Source organism: Rattus norvegicus, chromosome 1, assembly GCF_036323735.1.
Source record: "Rattus norvegicus strain BN/NHsdMcwi chromosome 1, GRCr8, whole genome shotgun sequence".
Lineage (NCBI taxonomy): Eukaryota > Metazoa > Chordata > Mammalia > Rodentia > Muridae > Rattus > Rattus norvegicus.
In genome coordinates, this window is record NC_086019.1 from 6,192,609 (window position 1) to 6,206,385 (window position 13,777).

General features: G+C 41.1%; 1 pseudogene; it reads left to right on the plus strand.

Annotated features, from left to right (window-relative positions):
• Window positions 1–705: 705 nt before the first annotated feature.
• On the plus strand, window positions 706–4,994 carry Rpl7a-ps6 (ribosomal protein L7a, pseudogene 6; annotated as a pseudogene).
• Window positions 4,995–13,777: the final 8,783 nt, after the last annotated feature.

A 13,777-nucleotide genomic window follows, 5' to 3' on the forward strand; every position in this document is an offset into this window, starting at 1 on the left:
GCCAGAGATGGAATGTCCCTAACTTTAAAATGGATGATCTCCAAAACAGTAAAACAAATAGAGATCATGACATATTACTAATTGCTCATATTTTTAGTTTCTGTATATCTCCTCTATTGAAATGTGCAGTTATGGCATCCGATGTGAAGGACAAGGAGTGGGGATTTGCCACAGGAACCTGGTTCTCCCATGTGCTCTATCTGAAGAGGAGTGGAATCTGAGGCAACATATGGTATCAATTGCTGCTTAATTGATGTCAAAGTCTGGACCGCTAGTGAATAATAACTGCCAAATACTACAAACACTTGTAAGCATGTGCATGCACACACACACACACACACACTTACTTAAACATAAAACTGTAAAGGCTGTTGTCATCACCTCTGTCTTGCAGGTATATAATTGAAGCAGAGTTGAAGGGGTTTGCAACCCCATAAGAAGAACAACAATATCAACCAACCAGAACCCCCAGTGCTCCAGGGGACTAATCCACCATCCCAAGAATACACTGGGATGGCCTATGGCTCCAGCTACATATGTGGCAGAGGATGGCTTTGTTGGATCCTTGGTCCTGTCAAGGTTTGATGCCCCAGTGTAGGGAAATGTCAGGGCAGGGAAGTGGGAGAGAGTGGGTTGGGGGGGTGGAAGTGCACCCTTATAGAGGTAGGGGGAGGGGAGATGGGATAGCAAGTTTCTGGAGGGGAAACTGGGGAAGGGGATAACATTTGAAATGTAAATAAAAAAATAAGTATTCAATAAAAATACCAAGTATGGTTTAAGAAAAAAGGTTCCCTTGCACAAGGTCACTTGGCTTGTCATTGGCACATATAGGTTTCAAATACAGTCAATGTGACTCCAGAATTTCAGTTCTTCACTGATCATTCCCTCACAACTAAAATCATTTGTCCTTTTAAGTGGACACGCTAGGAGGAAGATGTACTGTTATTCTATCAACATTAGCATTACTGAGAGCATTCATGTAGTTCCTTTAATGTGATGGATTGCTGATAAATTAGAAGGCAGTCGAGATAAAGAGTGAAATATCCCCTCAGCTCAATTTGGTAATTTAAAAGGGAAGTGAACCGTCCCCCCTTGCTAGACACAACCCCATAGACAGGCTTTGTCCGGCCTGCAGTTTTGACCTTTACAGTACCTTACATTTTAATTAGTTACCAAAATAGACACAATGAAATTTAAAAGCCGTGTGCATGGTTCTGAATTTCTGCTCTCTGAGAAAACAAGAGCCTTCCTACCAGAGTCATCACCATTTTCTCTCACAAACCTGGACCCGAGTGTCACATTGTAACCCCTGGAATCATTCCACAATGTCAACTATATATGCTTTACTCTTTACCCATTTGATTTTGTGACCATGTATAAAACATTATTTTTAAGGGACAAATGGAGACAAATTCTTGCAACTTGTATAAGGGTTGCTTTTAGGGTAGAAGGACATTTATTTCAATTGTGTATCATAGATGATTAAAATCAGTTTCTCAGCTCTTAAGAACAGAATGGTCTCTCTCCTCCAGCCGAGCAAGACGCCAGAAGGAAAGAAGGCCAAGGGGAAGAAGGTGGCCCGGGCTCCAACCGTCATCAAGAAACAGGAGGCCAAAAAGGTGGTTAACCCTTTGTTTGAGAGAAGGCCCAAGAACTTCGGCACTGGGCAGGACATCCAGCCCAAAAGAGATCTAACACACTTCGTCAAATGGCCCTGCTACATCAGGCCACAGTGGCAAAGAGCCATCCTCTATTAGCGGCTCAAAGTACCTCCTGCCATTAACCAGTTCAACTAGGCCCTGGGCAGGCAAACAGCAACTCAGGTGCTTAAGCTTGCCCACAAGTACAGGCCAGAGACAAAGCAGGAGAAGAAGCAAAGGCTGCTGGCCTGCGCTGAGAAGAAAGCTGTTGGCAAAGGGGACGTCCCAACTAAGAGACCACCTGTGTTCCAAGAGCATGAATCAATACAGTCACCTTGGTGGAGAACAAGAAGGCTCAGCTGGTGGTGATTGCCCATGATGTAAACCCCACTGAGCTGGTGGTTTTCCTGCCTGCCCTGTGTTGAAAGATGGGGGCTGCCTACTGCGTCATTAAGGGCAAGGCCAGGCCGGGGCGCCTGGTCCACAGGAAGACGTGCACCACTGTTGCCTTCACAAAGGTTAACTTGGAAGACAAGGGTGCTCTGGCTAGGCTGGTGGAAGCGATTAGGACCAATTATAATGAGAGATATGAGGAGATCCGCCGCCACTGGGGAGGCAACGTCCTGGGTCCAAAGTCTGTGACTCACATTGCCAAGCTGGAAAAGGCAAAGGCTAAAGAACTCGCCACTAAACTGGGCTAAACGTATGCAAAGTTTTCTGTACATAAATATAATTACAAAATTAAAAAGAGAGAGAAACAAGATGTTTTTCCCCCTAGATTCTAGATATAGTCACACTGTGAAAGGGCAAAAAGAAGTGTCACTAATGCTATTGTCCATATATACTTCTCCGTAGAAGATGTATATGTTAGCCGGGTGGCAGAGGACACGTTGCTATAGCCAATCACAACTGCTTCCTTTTCCCTCTAAAGATAACAATGAATTCTTCAGTGAACTATTCCTCTTGGAGTGACCGCAAGAACAGACATTAGTTTAGAAATGTTTCCTAATATGGTGTTTTCATCACAGTTACAAACATCCTACCCTCTGCTCCTGTAACTACATGTGTATGGCACACACGGTGGATGTACACGCTAGAAATGCTTGCATGCATTCACCCTTCGAGCTTAGTAACTTGGAACTGAAATTCACAGGTCTAGCAATGGTTGGGATTTTTTTCCGGAGGGGGCGTGTGTGTGATATTTGCATATACAGAACCAGATGACTTGAGAGTGGGATTCAGTGCAAACACAAAATTTGTTTTATATACACCATATTATACCTACCTGAAGATAATTTTATGCAATATTTTTAGGACCTGAATACTTGTTGTGACCTGCCTCTTGAGACTAGGTATCAAATTGTCCACGTGTAATGTTACCACTCCAAAAGTTTCTGGTGTTGGACCGTTCTTTGGCTTCTTGTTCAGTTTGTTCCTGAGCATTATTAACCCATGCCCTGTTAGCCAGACTGAAAGTATCTGTGTGGAACTCTGTAGCCAAACCTCCGACTAGTTATTTTCCCATTCAGCTAATAATTAGCCTCTATTTTGATGATTCTTTGTGGTGGTTTGAATGAGAATGACCCCATAGGATCATATATTTGAATACTTAGTCATTAGGGTGTGACAGTATTTGATAGGTTTAGAAGGACTGGAAGGTGTGGTCTTGTTGGAGGAAGTGTGTCACAAGGCAGGCTCTGAGGTGGGCATATCAGGCCCAGCACCTCTCTCTCTCTCTCTCTCTCTCAGTCTGTGTGTGTATATGTGTGTGTGTGTGTGTGTGTGTGTGTGTGTGTGTCCAGTCATGATGATAATAGACTAAGCCTCTGAAATCATAGCAAGCTCCCAGTTTATTAAATGCTTTCTTTTATAAGAGTTGCCTTGGTCATTATGTCACTTCACAATGGTAGAACAGCGATTAAGACGATTACTGAATACCTGCCACATGCTAGTATGTCTCAGCTTTGTAGTCCCACCCGAGGACTGTTGAAATGGTGATGGGGATCCACTTATTGTGCAGGGGGCTCTATGTAGTGATTGATTTTTCTTGCCAGTTTGATTGATGATACTGATATTGATAAATTTTCATCCAATTTGAGTTTGAAAGGTTCTAGCAAAGTAGCCAATGTCATATACATACATTGTTTTCTATCCAAGCTATAAGTGTCTACATGGTGGTATAACATTATCTCTGTATCATCAATATCTTGGCATGGTAGGGGAACCAGATGATGAGATTTTTAATGAATTAATGATCGTACAGTTTCTCAGTACTTCTGAAGCTGTATCAAGCTTGCTTGGCCCATTGTTTCCTTCTCTATCAATCTTGTCTTTCCTACTTCCTACATGTTTCTCTCCATTTCACTTAATCGGTTATAGTGAAGAAGTACTTTTAGTCAGGTATAGTAAAGTTTCTTTCCTACCATTTATAGATTATACAAGTGAGTAAGATTTTGATTTATGTGTGAATTCTCTGAGATTAAATGGGGTAACCTATAATTTTACCTAAATCTCTTAAACTCCCAAATTATATTTCAGACAATGCCTATAGCAGCCTTATTTATAATAGCCAGAAGCTGGAAAGAACCCAGATGTCCTTCAACAGAGGAATGGATACAGAAAATGACACTCAGCTATTAAAAACAATGACTTCATGAAATTCATAGACAAATGGATGGAACTAGAAAATATTATCCTGAGTGAGATAACCCAATCACAAAAGAGTACACATGGTATGCACTCACTGATTAATGGTTATTAGCCCAAAAGTTTGGAATACCCAAGATATAATCCACAGACCACATAAAGCTCAAGAAGAAAGACCATAGTGTGGATGTTTCAGTTCTTCTTAGAAGGGGGAACAAATACTCAAGGGAGGAAATATGGAGACAAAGTATAGAGCAGAGACTGAAGGAAAGGCCATCCAGAGACTGCCCCACATGGGGATCCATCCCCTGTACAGACATCAAACCCAGACACTACTGATGATGCCAAGAAGTGCATGTTGACAGGAGCCTGATATAGCTGTCTCCTGAGAGGTTCTGCCAGAGCCTGACAAAAACTGAGGCAGATGCCTGCAGTCAACCACTGTACTGAGCATGGGGTTCCCAATGGAGGAGTTAGAGAAAGGACTGAAGGAGCTGAAGGGGCGTGCAACCCCATAGAAAGAACAATAATATTAAACAACCAGTCACCCCAGATCCTGCAGGGACAAAACCACCAACCAAAGAGTACACATAGAGGGACCCATGTTTCCAGTCGCATATGTAGCAGAGGATGGCCTTGTTGGGCATAATGGGAGGAGAGGCCCTTGGCCCTGGGAAGCCTGGACACACTCCCTTGCTTCCCCCTCTCCAGTAGGGAAATGCCAGGGCAGGGAGGCAGGAGGAGGGAGTGGGTGGGTGGCTGGGTGGGGGAACACCTTCATAGAAGCAGGAGGAGAGAGGATAGGATAGGGGATTTCTGGAGGGGAAACTGGGAAAGGGGATAACACTCGAAATGTAAATAAATAAATATAAAATTAAAAAAGAAATTGCTTAAAAGCTTGCTTCCTGTCCTTGCTGGTGTTCAAGTGTACGTAAGAGTGTCTTGGCCAGTTGTGCACTAAACAATGGCAACAGATTCCAATTGAGCTCGTCAGCTAGAATCTCATTAAGGCTCTAATGGTAGCAATTTATATCCACTAAGTCACAGTAAGACAGGCACCTCTGCAAATGATATCTTGTTTCATTAAATGGAAGTGTAGTACAATAATCTTCTGCCAGAACATAAGAAAAATTTAAACATGTGTACTCTATTGCCTAGAAGTGTGTTGAATTGTGTTTGTTTAGCTCTCGTGGCTTAGCATGAATTCCCTTGCAATAGAGAAATGGATCTCTTCTCTGCTTTTGCCTCACTACTGAAAAGTTTCCTCTGTTTCTTAGTGGACCTGAGTGGAATGATTAAGATGGTTCATATGCGTGTTCATGGGTTCTTGTGTATGTGTGCGCCTGCGTGTGTGTGTGTGTGTGTGTGTGTGCTTTGCAGGGAAAGTTGGAAGGAAATGGCATCCCAAAGAAAAGGTAATAGAGTGAGCTCTGTAATGGCTGTTCCTGGTTGTCACCTTGACTATATCTGGAATGAACTACAATTCATCTGGACCACACCTTCTGTTGTAGACCTGCATAAGGACATTGGAAGAAGGAAGACTCAGTCTTCAACTGCTTATTGCACTTCCTTGCCAGTACGTTTGTTGGATTCTACTTCTACAGAAGACCAGCTGAAACAACTAGCCTCGTGGGACTGAGCAACTACTAGTTTCTTGGACTTCCCATCCACAGCTGACCACTGTTGGGTTAGTCGGACTACAGACTGTAAGACACCACAATAAACTCCCTCAATATAGAGAGACATTCCATAAGTTCTGTGACTGTAGAGAACCCTGACTAAGATGAGCTCTAACATTCATCTTGGGGGACTGAAAACTTAATTCAGTCGATAAGGAATTTGCCATATAGCTAGGGAACCCAGCTTCAATGTCCAGTACCCATATAAAGTCAGAAAACGATAGCACGCACCTAGCTTGTAATGCCTAGCTTGTAAAGAATCCTTCCAAAAGTTGATACCCCAGGTACACACACAGGAACACCAACAGCAAGCCAACAAACTAAACAACAACCACCAACAAAGTGGGCAGCATTTTTCCCTTTTCAGCTAGCATAACCAAAGGAACACATGTTTTATTAAATACTTGTTGATTTCCAAGTCCATGGAATCCATCCAATGGGTTCAACTCTATCAAAATGTAAATAGTTGTAATCAACCAATATGAAAATATTTCATATTGGATCCTCTTCTTTTTCCCAAGAAATAAGGCAGCTGATGCATTTTCATCTTCAATGTGAGCATGTTTACATAAGGGTAGCATTTATGGCTTAGAAATTACATAAATACAGGTGTCTTAGTTTGGATATCTATTGCTATGAATGAAACACCAGGACAAAAAAACAAGTTGAGGAGGAAAAGGGTTTATTCAGCTTAGACTTCCACATAGAAGTCAGGATAGAAACTCAAACAGGACAGGATCCTGGAGGTAGGAGGACATAGAGTGGTACTGCTTACTGGCTTGCTTCCTGTGGCTTTCTTAGTCTGCTTTCTTAAAGAACTCAGGATGATAGCCCAGGGATGGCCCCATCCACCATGGGCTGGACTCTCCCCCTTTGATCACTAATAGAGAAAATGACTTACATTTTGATCCTGTGGAGACATTTTTCTCAACTGAGGCTCCTTCCTCTCCAAATGACTCTAGCTTGTGTCAAGTTGACCCAGAAACCATCTAGTACACACGAGAATATGGGTATTGTCTATTTTGGTTTTATTTAAACTATATGGGGACTTAAAATTTACGTGTGGAAACATCACATACATCTAGAAATGGTGTGCGTTAAGTATACAAATACGACTTAAGAAAAGGTGAGACATAGGGTAAGATGGAAAGTTTCATGAACACTTACTAGCAGTTTAAGTGTGCTAGAGATGAATGTTCTTGGGGCTTAAAATTAACCAGGAAATGATCCTTTGAAGAGAATTTAAGAGAGTCCAATGGAAAGGAAGCACACATACTTTTCCCACCTTTCAGTTCCCCAACTAGGACCCATTCGCTTTCTTTGGCCAGATAACCTTTCTCATTTCTCATTGCCTGATAAATTGCTTTAGAACAGGGGCCAGCTAGATACTCCTGTAAAGAGCTGCTAGCAACTGTTCCGTGAAAGGAGCTGTGAGATCTACAGTATGAGCGTTGGGGTGAGAATTGCACCCAGTGCTGCTCAGTGACAGAGCACACTCAACCAACTGAGTGTGAGGCCATGGTTTCAATCCTGACAAGTTGGGAGGGAAGCAGAAAAAGAGCCGGGAGAGCACATGCCCGTGAAACTGAAAATGCTGTTCTTCATTGGACTGTAGTGAACTAGGTAAGCAAGTGACAGGATGTAGATTACTGTCTCCTGCACTAAAATGTTTCAGTGTTCACTCACCTTGACCCTCATGGATTCCAGCCTCATTAACTTTCCAAATCCATCTGCTAGGTACCACGTCCATGTACCACATACAATTTAAGTACCCTAGAATCTTCAAAGTAGAAAGTCAAACGTTTAGACATTTTAGTAGGAAAAATAACCCCAATTTGGCCTATCTTCAGGTCCGAAGAAGTCTCCTGGACATAATAAGCATCAACAACTCTATCCAAGGAAAAGTCAAGAGTTGGAACTAGAGGGTGGCTTAGGTAGAAAGTACATAATACATTTTCTAGGTCCCTAGGCTTCTGCTGTTTGGTAAGAGACTACAGAATTCTTTGCAGAGGAGGTCAATTAAAGAAAAGACTTGATGGTACCGGCATTTGTTGGTTTCACAATGAACTTCCCTTAGCCCTTCACACTATTTTGTAACAAGGAAGTAAATACTAAAGGAATCAACTTTGTATCTGACTAGAAATAAGACCCAAGGGAGAGAGGCAGGGCTGGGGCAGGAACCCAATCATTTAATTTCCAATGTTAGGTATTTGCATGAATTTAAAAATACTTTTTTTAAATTTCAGCCATATAAATATTGAAAAAAAAAATCCCACTCAGTGCCTCCCAGCACTTAAACAATAGATCATAGAGTCGTCACACAAGATCCTCTGTTACAAATGTCACTCCTGGTGTATCACACAAGACTCTCTGTTACAAAGGTGGTGCCAGTTCTTCAGGCTTTACCGCAGTGACTCTACATCTCACAGCGGCAGAGATTCCTGTCTAAAGCATCTCTTTAATTCCTCATTTTTACCTTTGTTGGTTTTGCTCTCGAGAACTCTTTCTTTTATATCTGCCCAATAAACTACTTAGTCTTTAGAAAAATAGGAGCTCATGTATTCTTTCCTCTTGACATCTTTCACGGAGCCTACAGGAAGCATTAATTAATTAGTTAATTAATAAATTAATTCATCATTTGGGGTTCTCAGGACTTTGACTTCCCCCCCTCATAATGCTCAGCACGAAAGATTACATATTAATGGCGGACCATGTCTCCTATCAGGGATCCTATGGAAATACTGTTCACATCACCATGTCCTAGTACAGAGCAGGTTCTCAGTTAGCTTGTTGAGATCGATCTGGTTAAAGTTGGATACTTAGTAAAAGGATAAGTCACACAATTCCTGTGTGAAATAGGAAGGTAGAAGTCCAAACTGACTCTCCTTTTAAAATTTTAACTAGCTGGTAACTAAGACAAAACATTACTGACAGTAGAGTTCTTCTCTTTTAGGAACTAGAACGATTTTTACCTGAGTTGTGATCGATCAGCAAGTTACTTATAAATAAGTTTAGAGATGGTTTTATTAAAATACAATGACATCATCTCTCCCCTTCTTCCCTTCATCTCAACCCATCCCAAATCTGACTTCCCTCCATCCCACACTCATTGTCTCTGCTTTTTAATGGTTGTTACTGCATAGACATTTAAATGAATCAAAAGCCAACATAGCCTTCTGAGTCCATTTGAAGTTGTGTACCATACATGTTTCTGGGGCTGACCACAGCCACAATATCTTACCAAAACTTAAAGAAACCACTTGGATTTCAAATGAGAAGCAAAATGAAAGAAAATATAGATTATTTTCTCATTAACTTACTAATGTATCTGTGAATCCAAGAGACCCTGAGGTTTCTGAGGTAGATCATTCTGTCCAGTAGTAATCTTCTACACAGATATGCATAGAGACTACCTAAAATGTCCTGAACAGAGAAATTTTTTGGGCTGCACCCACTAGTATTCGTACTGACAGACCCAGTCATCTGCATTTTGAAAGTCTCTGCTCAGGCTGCTGTGAAGACTCTGAGACAGCCCACACCTCCCACCTAAGAGGAGGCTAGACCAATGAGAGGAGCAAGGTCAAAGATAGGAACTGAGCAGAGCTGGGAAAGCTGAAAGTCTGCCTGCACCCAGGGAAGGAGAAAGGGCTAAACAGCTGCAGTTTGAAATGGTTTTGCTGCTATCTGCAAAACCCAGAAAACACTGAAATTAGAATTTACCAGTTGCTTTATCTGTCTTGCAAAATGAGTTCTTCTGATTCGTGGCTTGAATTTTAAAATGTCTCCATGTCACAGATTTTAGAGGCAGCTTACTGTGAGAGGAGCGCATCTATCTTGAGACCTCTGCTGCATTTCCAACCTGTATTGGCATTCTGCTGCTACAGGATCTTTTTTTCCCACCATTTACCAATTGCTTTTGCAGTAATAAGATAAATTATATTCTCAGATTTAACACCCTTTTGTTAAGTAAATTAAGTAAAAAGGCATATTACCTATCATGTTTATTTTTTTTAAGAAATTACATAAGAAACCCTTTAGTAATGGCTCATCTCTACATGCATGATTCAGAGAATCTATAGTTTATAGCATGAATTACTGTTGAAAAGCTCACCTTCATTTCTGACTAGCAATGTATGAAGCTTTTGTCAATATTTTCTATAAGCCTTCTAAATTCCATTTTCACTTTAGCCATATCTAGTTCTTATAAGGCAACTAGTGCAACTGAAATTTTCATGATAATACGATGTTATTAAATGACTTGATGTAATAAATACTAAACATATATTAACCCAAAATACAGTAGTGGTAAATTTACCGATAACTTTACTGCGACGGATGGTAATGAGCATGAAAATTTTCAATGTCTGCTTATGTGGAGATAAATGGAGAGCAGCCATGTGAGAATGAGCAAGGGCTATGTACTTGGACCTAGACTCGGCTTCCGGTAGGTGCGTGTTGGCAGAGACTTGGGGTAGGCAGAAGAGCAGGAAAGCTTTATAGAAGGGGAAAAAATGGAAGGTGTCAGTTATGCCCTGACTGAAGGCTGTTGGCATGGGGAAAGGTTGACTCCCGGGTGGCATGCATGTGCTCAGCTATGTGTGAAACTTGACCCCTAGTTTAATTAAAAGTTAAAATAACATAAAAGAAGAGAAGAAGGAAAGGAAAAAGAAAAAGAAAATCTGGGCGAGTGCGTTGGTACAAGACTGTAATGCGTATTCCAAGGAGCCTGATGTAGGAGCATGGGTGATACAGGGATGTTCTGCATATTAATGTCAAAATACCCGACAGTAACAGCTCGAGAAGGAGTGGTTACTTTGGCTCACGGTTTTAGGGGTCATCAGTCCTTCTTTAATGGTCAAATCACAGTTACGCAGTGGGTCTGTGGATAGCCACAGGAACTTACAGCAAGGCTGCTGCACCTTAGAGGAACAGAAGCCAGAGAGAAGTCTGGACAAAACTGGAAGTGGGGATCACTTTCAAAGTCTAACAATTCTCTGCTACCAAGGCTTTTCTCCTCAAAGGGTCCACAGTTTCCAAGAATAGCACTACCAACCAGGATCGAATCTTCAAATACATTACCCTGGTGGGGCCAAGGTAACAATAAAATGGAGAACAATAAAATGGAGAAAAAAAGAAGTCCAATCAAAGGCTAGTCTAGAAGTAACTTCTCCTAAAATGACATTCATAGTTAAGGATACATTATGAATCTCTAATAAGGAAGACATTCTATTTCTCAGGTAATTTTTTTTGAATACCTCAAAATGATTGAGTTCTGCAACCAGGCATGGTGATGCATATCCGTGATCCCAGCACTTCAGAAGTGGAGGTAGGGGGATCAGGGCTTCAAAGCCAGCCTCAGATCTATAGTGGATTCTACACCCAAATGAACCAAAACGTTGCAAAATAACAATTAATTTCCTCTTTGTTTTTTGCACTGGTTCTGAATGGAATAGATCATTAGAGGATTAAGAGCAAGACTTTCACTATTCAATACTGTTTTTTCTTCAACTGGAAACAATTCCCTGCAAACTTAAAAGTTGGGAGTGTCTTACAAAGAACATCCTTCTCCTGGACAAGTCATGTTCAAGTTAGTTGCCCGTATACTGCTACTTACATATTTTAGAAACAAGGACATTCTCTTACAATGTACAATAAGCCAAACTGAGAGATTACCGCCGCTGACCTTTGATCTTCGAATCCTGGCTTTGATGTTCCGGTCACTGAGTAAGGAGTCCATGATACTGGGCAGACGATACCATCTGTCAATCTCCTCAGCCTCTTCTTTCATGATCCTGGCCCACATGGGTCTGCGTCCTCTGCTTTTTAGCACCATGGGCAAATGGGGTCAATTTTCTTCTGACATTTTGCATATACTGGTTCCTATTTTATTGCTTTTTCTCCTTTACCACTGTAATCTCTTCTTCCCCTTACATTGCCTGCCGTTGTTATTTATCTCAAAGTAATTTTATGTAAGATTTATAAGATGATGGTAAGGTGGCAGTAGGTGAGTGTGTGCATGTGCATGTGCACATGTGTATGTGCACATGTGTATCTGCATATGTGTGTGTGTGTGTGGGCGTGCATGTGTGTGCACATGCACATGTCTGCCTGTTGTGTGTATGCACCAGTATTCAATTTCAAATGTCTTCTTCACTCACTGAACACTTTTTTGAGGCAGTCTCTCACTGAACCTAGAGCTAACAAATTTGCCTTGGCTGTGTAACCAGGAAGTTACAGACAGAGTCTTTAAAATCCTTTAAGGACTTTTGGATCTACCAATGTAACATAATAACTCAGACTCAGGTTAAACTGGAAGTGATTTTTGATACTTTATACTCTTAAAAAAACAGAAGCAATGGGCTTCATTCCTGTTGGTCCCATACCATCACGTCTATAAAAGGTTGCCTTCTGGTCTAAACGTATGTATAACTACCCATACGAAGCATTTATAACTAAAATATGAGATAATCCCATTGAGAAGTATCAATTAAGAAGCCCAGTAAAGTGGATCTGTTAATGAAATTTATAAACGAGGCACTTGTTCTTAATAAGTTGAAGGAAGCTGTATTAGAAGACAAGAATTTCTCCCATTACCACTAAAGACGTAATCGATCACTTTCTACTGTACAGTATAACCAATGTAATGTATACACACCTGTGGATGAGTGGTGCACAGTGCATTTTCTACTGAACTATGTGTGCTTACCCACTGACCTTTATAAAAAAACCACTGAAGGTAAGGTCTATGCCACCATGCTTTATGTCGATATTTCAAGATAAGCAGTAGGCTGCTGTTTTGCCAATTAGAGTAACAAACCGTAAGGATTTAGTGCAATGCAAGTGTTCTTCTGCAAGAGGGTGGGACATGTACACAGTCTTGAAGTGTTTAGTAGTTGCACTGACAGAAGTATTACTTGTTTTATTCATCTATTGAGTAAATGCTGGAAAAATTGATAAGCCATGTATTTTCTTAGAAACACCAAATCCGTGAAACGAGCTGTGTCCTTTACATTGAGCACACATTTCTGCTCGCCACATTTCATTTGTTGCATAACCATATATTAGAGATAGCCACCACACAGTCAGTGCACAGAATACGTTTTCCTCAAAAAAAAAAACCCACAAAACAAACAAACAAACACAAAAAAATAAAAACAAGTCAACCCAGCAGCAATACAACAAAATGTTGACAAGCAAGAAGGAAGGGAAGGTGGAAAAGAAATGAACAAACTGGGTGTAACTCCTTTGAAATGAGATCAATGGTCTTTCAAAGCCAAAAAGTCCACCATTACTTACATCATTAAAGGCTCAGGGCAAATACGGGACCATGTCACTTTGTTTTCTATTAGTTTCTTGGGTAAATGAGAACCGGAAGTTCCTAAGGGTAGGAGTTTTTCTTACTTATCTCATTACTTAGCAGGCATATTACCTGGGGTAGAAAAGACGCATGCATTTCTGTTGAGCATGTACATAATGAATTGATGACAGCGTTTTTATCCAGAATGTATGTATTAGCCACTTCCTTCTGCTGTGAGAAAACACCATAACCGAGGCAACATATAGAAGGAAGGGTTTATGTGGGCTTAGGGTCTCAGGGGGCATAGAAGAGGCCAGCTCTACCTCTGGAGATGAAAGTGAGAGCTCACTTACATCATGAACCTCAAGCAGAAAGACAGTCCGGACTCAAAAATGGCACAAATCTCTCAGCCATCAAGGTTCACCTCCAGCAGCATAATTTTTCTAGCAAGACCACACCACCTAAAATTTGCAAACAGGACTATCCAGTAGTAGACCAAGTGTCTAAATGCCTGA